Source organism: Panthera tigris, chromosome D1 (assembly GCF_018350195.1).
Source record: "Panthera tigris isolate Pti1 chromosome D1, P.tigris_Pti1_mat1.1, whole genome shotgun sequence".
Lineage (NCBI taxonomy): Eukaryota > Metazoa > Chordata > Mammalia > Carnivora > Felidae > Panthera > Panthera tigris.
In genome coordinates, this window is record NC_056669.1 from 110,613,307 (window position 1) to 110,623,205 (window position 9,899).

General features: G+C 55.3%; 1 long non-coding RNA gene across 1 annotated transcript; it reads right to left on the reverse strand.

The window, feature by feature from the left end:
* Window positions 1-2,497: 2,497 nt before the first annotated feature.
* Window positions 2,498-9,480, reverse strand: LOC122231305. Its single transcript, XR_006208498.1, has 3 exons — window positions 9,205-9,480; window positions 4,614-4,852; window positions 2,498-2,796 (listed from the first exon to the last, which is right to left on the reverse strand). It is a non-coding gene; the product is annotated as an uncharacterized LOC122231305 (long non-coding RNA).
* Window positions 9,481-9,899: the final 419 nt, after the last annotated feature.

Sequence of the window (9,899 nt, forward strand, 5' to 3'; positions counted from 1 at the left end):
CTTCGTCCACCCTGCGTCCTCTTGGAAAACTACCAGGAGGGCTGGAAAGAGCGTCCGGGCCAGGGAGGGGGCAGTGGAGCCTGGGCCCTGGTCCCAGCTCAGGGAGCTGGAGATTATGGGGCGAAACATGAGCAGTAACTTCCGGGCATCTCAGAGCTGCAGCGTCTCCTCTGAGCCCTGGATCTATGTCCCAGGCATCTCCTCGGTGTCCCATGGGGTGACCAGGGGCACCCCCAGATTGATCTCCCATCAGGTGCCCAGGGACACCCCCATACCTATCTCCCATCGGGTGCCCAGGAGCACCTCCAGATCGATCTCCCAACCTTCTCCTCGGTGTCCCATCAGGTGCTCAGAGACACCCCCAGATCTATGTCCCAGGCATCTCCTCGGTGTCCTATCAGGTGCCCAGGGGCACTCCCAGATCGATCTCCCATTGGGTGCCCAGGGGCACCCCCAGATCAATCTCCCATGGGGGTTGTTCACCCATCAGCCCAGCCTGGTGCTCCATGGTGCTCCCCTGTCATCTGTCAGCCCTGACATGTCCTTCCAGAGACCATCCGGGGGGTCCTGTCCATCGGTCCTGTCTTGGATCCAGCTCTCAGACTCCTTCCAACCTCCTTCCAAGAATCTCAAGTCCATCTCATTCTCTGTATCTCCCCACCGCCCCTGTTTGCCACCCTGCCCTCGTGGCCTCACGGTGGGTTTCCCCGCGGCACCTCCAGAGTGATCGCTTTAGGCCCGCTTCCCTATCCCTCTGGGTATGGCTACCCAGAGGTGAGCCATAGCCCTGCCCTCCAGGAGCCCGGGTCCAGTGGGACATAGGCCCCCATGTGACCTACGAGGGACGTAGGGAGTGCTGAGAGAGGGGTGTGCGGAGTGCGGGGTCCAGCTGGGGTAACCCGCAACCCGAGCCGGGAAAAGCCACCAGGAGGAGGGCCGTGTCAGAGCCGGGCCTCCAGACAAGGGAGGCCAGGCGGTGGGGACAGGAGAGGAGCTCCAAGCAGACAAAGTGCATCTTGACCTCTGTCTGGATGATGCCTGGGGAGGTGGCTGGGGGGCTCAGCTCCAGGGACGCCCAGGGCTGGCACCAAGCTTAGGAATGAACGGCTAACAGTCATGGACATTATGCTAATGTTTATTGAGCGCCTACTGTGTGCTGGGACCTGAAGTGATATGCATTAACTCACCGATCAGCCCAGCCACGCAGTAATTGTACCCAGTGTTCGGGTTTAGAGACAGAGGCCCAGAGAGGTTCAGTGGCTTGCTCAAGGCCACACAGCCAGTAAGGGCTGAAGCCAGGCTGCCTGGCTCCAGGGCCCGGGTATGGATGGAGGGGTCAGAGTCTTGTGCAGAATGGGCCATGGAGGCCCCAGGTGCTCCCGCAGCTGGGCTGTAGCACCAGCAGAGGGTGTCTCCTGACCCTGGGGCCCTACCTGCCACCTCACCCCTGGAGCTGAGGCCTCCTGCTACCCTCAGCCCTGGGGCAGGAATGCTGCTGCCCTCTGCAAAACCTTATGCACATTGCCCGCCTCACGTGCTCTGCACAATCCTGAATGTTCCACAGCCCGTTTCGCAGCAGGGATGCAGAAGGTCCACGAAACCAGGTGACATTCCCAAGTACACGTAAGTCCAGAACTGGACCCTAGTCTGTCCGATCCCAAAGCCCACCCAGCCGCCTCCACAGTGACCCACAGGGGTCAGTGCCAATGTTCGCTAAGCTTCCCTCTCTGTCTTGCCTCGTTTCGCGTCCTTGGCGAGGGCAGGCTTCTGCTAACCTCTCCGTGCTATGAGCCCGCGAAGCCAGTAGCTGGGAGAATCCTGTCTCTACCTGTTGCATGTCTCCCGACAAACCTCTCTGAAAGAGCCTAACGTTTACTGAACACCTACTACGTGCCAGCCCAGCGATCTCACGCCATGACTTTGCAGATGGATCTTTATCACATTTTACGAATGAGGAGGTGAGACTCAAGGAGGTAAAGGTCTAGGTCACCTAGCAGGTGGGGGGGGGGTGGGCGGAAGGTTGGTGGGGGCGGGGGGGGGCAGGATTCACCGCCTGGGACTCCAGGGTGCCTGCTGGAGACGCCAGAGCAGCCTGGGGGCGGTGCTGGCGCCCCCTTCAGCAACCTCCTTCCTTCTCCCACTTCCTGCCTGGGGAGAATTAAGTGGTGAATGTTTTCAAAGTCGACCGTCAAAAGAAAATGGTTGGAGGAAGGAAATGTGCAATTAGGAACTTCAGAGTAATTTCCATCGTGTGGTTTGAGCTCAACTGTAAACACTCAGGATAGAGGGGACGCAGCTCTTCTCCCCGGCTTGGGGTTCCAGCCAGCTCTGCTGGGTCCCTGGGTGGGGGGCGGCGGGGAAGGCAGCGGGGCCAGGAGCGCACAGGGGAGGTGCTGGGGGCTGCGGGGAGCTCCCGTTCCCCAGAGAGAAGCTTCTTCCAGCAGAAAGTGCGGCCTTACAGAAAGGAAATATTAACATTATAATTATAATTCTGTTTATTTAATTAAGTTATTAAACAGGCCTGGCCTTGGGGAGAGAGAGAAAAAAAACCCCTCAGATTCATCCCAATTGTTTCTCCCAGGATGTAATTAGAGCCTTTTAGAAGGGATCGGAGCCAGAAGAGGCAGGGCCGGGCAGGGCCTGGGGTCGGGGCGTTGCGGGCAGGGTCGGCCCCAGGCAGAGGCGGCTGTGCTTTGAGAACAGGCTCCATGAGGGCAGGGGTTCGGCTTGTTGGAGTCTCCTGCCTGGCACACAGTAGGTGCTCAAAAAGCAGCCGTTCGGTGAGCGCCTCGTGAGCTGTGAACATGAAGGGGCCGGAGTGGCGGTCTCGGCTGCCCTCAAGACCCTCCGTGGATGGTTTTTCCAGACTCTTCCAGAGAGAGGACTGATGCCCTGCTCTGGCCTCCCTGGTGGCCATGTTGGCAGAGCGTGTTCCATGCACGGTCCCCATCATGGGTGGCTGATGACTAAGGAGGACAGCACCACCCTTGGGAGACGGTCCCCAAATTCTGCCAGCACCCAGACTCTCCTAGGGTCCTGGAACCCGGGGTCAGGAGCTACACGGGTTGAGGAGGGTTGAGCAGCTAAAGCCTCCTTCTCAGGGTCTCCATCCCATCCTTTCAATCTGAGAAGCCAATTCTGGGACCCCAGACCAGCCCTAAGGGAGCCTCCGCCGAGGGAGGGGGCGCGGGGAGGGTGCTGGCCCTGGGTAGGCCCCAGATCCGGTTCTGCGCCCCCGAGCCGACAGCTGCCCTCAGGCTCCGTGCAGAACCTCCCGTCGGACGGGAAGTGTCTCGTTCCAGCTGGCACAGCCTTATCGAACAGTCGGGCTTTGTGAGTGTGGACAGCTGCAGTGATGGTGACTGACTCTGGGCTGGGGGTGGGGGCCGGCTGGGGGACTGGATTTGGGAGGCTGAGGAGGGGGAGGCCAACGCCAGAGGCATCTGCAAGGGGTGGGGGAGTGAAGATCATGGAGGTTTCATTCAGAGCCTCCCAGAAAGCTGAGCCCGTCAAGTTGGTGCCAGGATATGAGGCCTAATAAGGGAGTGACCGGGAGGGAGGAAGAATGTGCCTGGGGAAGGTGGGAGGGGCAGGGCCTAGCCCCTGGCCCCCTGCACACAAAAGAGCCATCTTTCAATGGGCGGCACTGAAGTAGTCACAAAACTAACCATTTTGGAGGGATGGGAGGATGTAGAGACCCTTTCTTTATACAATAATTCGTCCACCCATCTACCCATCCATCCATCTACCCACACATCCATCTACCCATCTATCCATCCATCCATCTACCCAACCACCCATCTACTCATCCATCCATCCATCCAACCATCCATCCATCCATCTACCCTTCCTTCCTTCCTTCCTTCTTCCTTCCTTCCTTCCTTCCTTCCTTCCTTCCTTCCTTCCTTCCATCCATTCATCCATCCATCTATCCATCCAACCATCCATCCATCCATCTACCCTTCTTTCCATCCATCCATCCATCCATCCATCCATCCATCCACCCTTCCATCCATTCATCCATCCATCCATCCATCCATCCATCCATCCATCCAACATTCAAACAATTTTCACTCAGTCACTTCCTCTGCTAGGCTCCAGGGATCCAGAAAACGATCAGACTGTCCCTGCCCTGGTGGCATTCCCAGTGTATGTATATGGACATGGAAGAAGGGGAAACAGTCAGAAGACAAATAAATCCTTATGGTGACTCCGGGAAGTTCTGTAGCTTGAGAAGGTGTAAACCAACTATGGATGGGTGGGGGGGTGTCTCAGTGACCGACCCTCAGGTTCTCACCTGAAAAATGGGGATGATTATTGTGGTGTTAGACAAGACAATGCACGTAAGATACACACCTTGTGCCTGGCATGGAAGGTGCTTAATGACCGTTCTGCTTATTATTTGCATCACCATTGATATCATTATTATCATCTCTGTCCAGGATGGGAGTGGGGTGGTTTAGGGAAGCCTTCCTAAATGTGGGGTCATTGAGACTGGGTATCAAAGGATGAGTAGGAGTTTGCTAGGTATAAGCCCTGGGCTCCCAGCTCCCCCCCACCCCCAGCAGCCCACATTTATACCGCGTATATTCCTGCCTCTGCACCTTACTTACCGTCCCTGCTGCTCTTCTCCAGGGTCTCCTTCCTTTGAGATCAGCGTCACCTCTAACTCCTCCAGGAAGACATCTTACCTACTCCAGGCGCCATCTTGCTTCCTCCTCTTTGGAGAGCGACGAGTGCTTGAAGATGGGCTAGAGACCAGTTTTGGGGGTGGAGCACCTCAGTTAAGTGGTCGGGGCAAGACTCGTAACGTTTGACTTGAGACCTGATGAGAAGTCAGCCATGTGAAGATCTGGAGAGGACACAAAACCAGTAAAGGCAAAGGTCCTGAGGAATGAACAGAGAGTTAGGCTTTCTCGAAATGTTTGAAAGGCTTGTGCACCTGAAGCAGAAGAAGCAGGGGCTTAGAACGGAGGTGAGGGCGAGAAGGAGGGAGGGGCCGATCGTGCGGGACCCTGGAGGTAAGAACTGTGGATTTTGTTCTGAGCAGAATGTGAAACCAAGGGAAGGTGTTAGGCAGGAGAGCAACTGGTCTGAGTAAGTTTTTCAAAGTACCACTCAGGCTACCGTGAGGGGGGGAGGGCTGTACAAGGAAGGCAATGAGAAGGGCATCCCAGTAGACAAAGCTGGAGAGGGTAGAGGAGGTGTAGCCGGAGAGACGGGGCCAGTTCAGGGCATATTTTGGAAGTAGAGACAACAAGGTTTGGTTTCTAAATCGGCTGTTTGTGGGAGAAGGGAAGAGGGATGATTCCCAGGGGTTTAGCCTGAGCAACAAGGAAAAGGATGAGCCATTTGCAGAGACCGAGATGAGCCTAGAAGAAATAGGTTTGAAAACCAGATGGGCACACACCTCAGTCCAAACACACAGGCTCTGGAGTCGGAGAGACCTGGGTTCAGGTCCTAGTCTTAACTGCTTTCTGTCTTGTCCTTGCGTTATTCCCCGAACCCTAAACCTCTGTCTCCTCACCTGGAAGATGAGGGCTTGTCACTTCATGGGGGATATTAGGGCAATTAATGTAACATGCTTAACACAATGCTCCAGGTAAGAGCTCAGATAAAGACTATAATTAGTCATTACCTGTCCACTGGATGGGGAACTCCTTGACTTCATCCAAGCAGCCTGGCTGAATCCCTTGTTCCAACAGGTCCTGGGACCTAGGCTGCCAAGAGCAGCTCCTGACAGCTGCCACTCCTCCCCCCCCCCCCACTCAAGTTCCGGGAGCCTTGGGGTATGGGGCCTCCATGGGAGGGCTGCTGGTTCCAGAATCAAGCAAGATCACAGAGCACATTTTGCAATGGGTGGGAGGGAGTGGGTGCCTGGCACCCAGCAAGGAGCTCCATTCGTAGTTATCTTCCCAAACCAGCTCTAATTGGCAGAGAAAGCATCCCCAAGGCCCCTCTCTGCTTCATGAAGGGCTTGTAATTAGTAGTTGGGGATCAAAAGGGGGAAAGGTTGGCTGAGGCTATGCTTGGAGGGGGGGAGGGAGAGTTCTCTGAGAGGTGGGATTGAAAGAGTGGGTGTTCTGTTCCAATCCTTTCCCCACCCAACAGCTCTAGAGAGCAGTTACCTAAGCTCTCTAGAGGTTGGTGTTTTCTTGCTCATTTTACCTCCCCAGTGGGAGTGAAGGCTTTGGCTGAGGCAAGGATTATCTCGCTCTTCACAGCGTTAGGTGCAAGTTTACCCATTCTCCCCTCCCTGCTGACGACTTTCAAACACCTGTCTCCCAGTCTGGTCTCCCTGCTGAATTTCAGACCCCATGTCCAGCTATGTATGTTAGCGTCTCCACGCAGATACCCTATGTTGTGGCAGGTTTCATGCTGAATAACTCATGATTCCATCCAATGAACTTTTCATTTCCGTTGTTACTCTTTCCGGTTCTGGGATTTCCATTGTGTTCTTTATTTACTATTCCACTTTCTCTGCCTAGATTCCTTATCTGCTCCCTTATTATAGCTGCGTTTTCCATGAATTCTTCAAGCATATTTTTCTTTACTTCTTTGATCGTGTTTATAACCATCGCTTTGTCCGAGAAGTCTATTATCCAAAATATCCTGGTATTGATTTCTATCGACTGTTGTTTCCCCCTCTTGACTATGAGTCACATTTTCCTGTTTACTTGTGCATTTGGTAATTGTTGATTGCGTGTTGGACATTGTGATGATACGTTCATCATATCATCTGGATTCAGATATCTTTCTCTAAGAAGGGTTGATTTTTGTTCTAGCAGACAGCTCAATTCCTGGCTGATTGCTTGAATGTGTGTGCTCTTGGTTTACTATTTGTTATCGCGGACCTGCCCAAAGCCTTAGATGTCTTCCAAACGTCTCTAACTTGGTGAGAATCAAGCTCCAAACTGAAAATCTTGTCGAGGCTTGGTTTCAGGATTTGTGTACCCTACAGTAGGCTTTACTCTAAACTGTGGTCTTTACTACTAAGATAGGGTCTTTCTGGTGTCACAGCTAAACGCCTCAGGGTTTAAGCAGGTTCTGCTCTGGTTGAGCAAGAGCCCCCAAGGTCCCTAGCACTGTTTGACATCCAGCATCTCTGTCCTGCGCTCAAACCTTTAGGGGATGATACCATCCGTTAAGCCTCAGGTGACCTCACATAGACTTCCTCCTCGTCCCCTTGAAGCTTCCTCTTCTCCAGATTCCAGCCCTGCAGACTGTAGCTGCTTCAGCTATCCCAAACTCTCTGCTCCCTCAGTTCAGTGGGATCTCTTTCTTTAAAAAAAAATTTTTTTTAATGTTTCTACATTTCTGAGAGAGAGACAGACAGAGTGCAAGTTGGGGAGGGGCAGAGAGAGGGAGACACAGAATCTGAAGCAGGTTCCAGGCTCTGAGCTGGCAGCACAGAGCCCGACGTGGGGCCCGAACTCACAGACCATGAGATCATAACCTGGGCCGAAGTTGGATGCTTAACCCACTGAGCCACCTGGGCGCCCCTTGGGATCTCTTTCTTCTACTTGGATGCCTGCTCGTTGCACTGCCGTGGGGAAGCATCCCCAACCACAGGCCCAGGGAGATCGTGAGGCTCACTTTTTTCCTTCCCTTGGGGATCACAGCCTTGTTCTGCCTTTGATACAAGTTGAAGACCATGGCTTCGTATCTCCTGTTCAGTCTTAGGATTGTTATGGCAGAGGGGCTAATACGGTTCCAGTTACTACGCCGTGACCAGAAAAGAGAAACTCACTCTTATTCCAGACTTACTACAATCCCTCCATTTTGTCCAAACGGATCCCGCGGGGTCCTCTTTGGTACCACCCTCTCTATCACTACCTGGCGGGGGTGGGGGGGAGCCATCAGCAAATTGGTCTCTTTGACCAATTGGAGACCAATTGGTCTGTTTGACATTGGAGCTCTTGGGTCTGTCAAAATTTCCTTCACCGCCCCCGTGACCACCGTCTCTTCTCCCTGGGGCTGCTCTGATGGTCTCCTCGCTGGCCTTTCAACCTCCAGTCTTGCTCTGTTCCAATCCTTTCCCCACCCAGTGGCCAGAAGGCCTGTTCTCGGCCCATACATCAGCTTTACATAAAACCCTGCCACGTGGTCTTGGCTGGCGGCCCTCGAGACCTGCCCCCCGCCTACGTCCATGCCCCTTTTGACAGCCAGGCCCTCACGTCCCTCCTCACGGGATCTCTGATTTCCAGATGACATCATCATTTCTCGTCTCAGAGCCCTCACTTGGTGGGTGACGGCACCGTCGTGCTCTGGGTGTTTCGCCTGACAATTCCTCAGGCCTTATGTCGTCTCATGCCTCCTGAGCGACCCTCCTTGACTCTCCAAGCCTGAGTCAGGTGCTTTTTCTATGTGCAAACACAGTGCCTGCATTCCCTGTGTCTTAGAAGGATCAGAGCTCCTCAAAATCGGGAGTAGGAGGCTCGCTGTGCATCCCTGGAGCCTGGCCCGGGGTTCAAGCTCCCTCAGCAGCGGCTTGCAGTTCCTAAGGAACCAGCACAGTGGAGGGTTTGTGCACCATAGTGCTGTGGGGTGGGGGGTGGGGGGGGCCCTGGGGATTTTTGCCGGGGATGCAAGTCCCAGAGAGGAAAGGGTGTCTCCATGGGCTGACCACCGCCGGAGACGATTCTGGGCGTTTTGTGAAGGTCTCGCACAGGAAAGGGGCAGCAAAAGCTTGTCGGAGAAAGAGTGAGAGGGTCGTCTGTACCCCAGAGTGGCCCCCTGATGTGGTGCTGCTGTCCCAGGGGGCTTTGATGGAGCACATCCTCAGCACCGGCTGGGACCCCCTCGCCATTCTCCCCACAGAGGCCCCATCTCACAGTGGGGCTCCCCAGTCCGTGAGCGGGTGGCAGGGCCCTGCCTTGGGACAGGAGGGAACAGCCTGTGGCAATCACGACGGTGAGCTCTGGAGACACGCAGAGTGGGGTTTGAGTTTTGCCGCCTCCTGCCCTCGAGACCGCGCAGCCTCGGTTCCGTCCCAGACCCCACGAGGGAGCCCATGAGACGCCGGACACACGGCTGCAAGCTCCAGCCCCGGCTTGCACTGGCCCCCACGAGGCTCATGGGGCGGACGCATGTTTTCAGCTTCGCCGGCCAGTTTGCCAGTGAATCTCTGCTGAGTCAACGTTAGCAGGTTCCCAAAGTAGAAACCTTGTCAGATCCCCGGGAATGTCAGCCCCGGTGACTCACGTGTGTTTCTCCCCAGAACACGGTCACAGGCCTTTGGAATCAGCTCAGCTATCTTGGAAGAGGCGTTGCGAGGCTGGGAGCGGAACGCTGGGACCCCGCCACACGAGAGCCGGGCCCAGGCCCGGCTGCCAAGAAAGGAGTTCCCACTAGGAAAATCTGACTCAGTCAAATCTCCGCCTTCGTTTCGGTCCACAGTTCCTTGGCTGTGGCTGCAGCTAAGAAGTATGGCTCTGCGACGAGCTGCCTGGCGGAAGGCGGTCGGGATGTTTTGGTTGTTATGGTGACGGTGTTGTCGGCGGTGACGATGGAGGGGATGCTGGTGGGGGTGGCGGTGGCGTTGACGCCTCACGCCCGAGAGCAAAGCTGTGCAAGACGCCGGGCCACCCGATCCTGCCACTTACTCCCTGGTGGCCTGGGCGACTTATCACTCTCTCTGAACCTCAGCTCCCTCGTCAGCAGGGGGACAATGGTATTGTCTGCCTTTCTGGGCTGCTTGGGAATCAGAGGGACCAGGACCAGCGAGTGCCCGAGACCCCGTGGAAACCTCGGAAGCCGTACAGCGGCAAGGCGCTGGGCATGTGCTAGCCGTGTAGACAGGTCCCGGGGTCCACCGAATGCGGCTGTGGGGGATCGTGTTCCATGATTTTCTTTTTCTGTGCAGCAGGGTTCCCCTCCTTCTTCAGGCAGCAACGCTG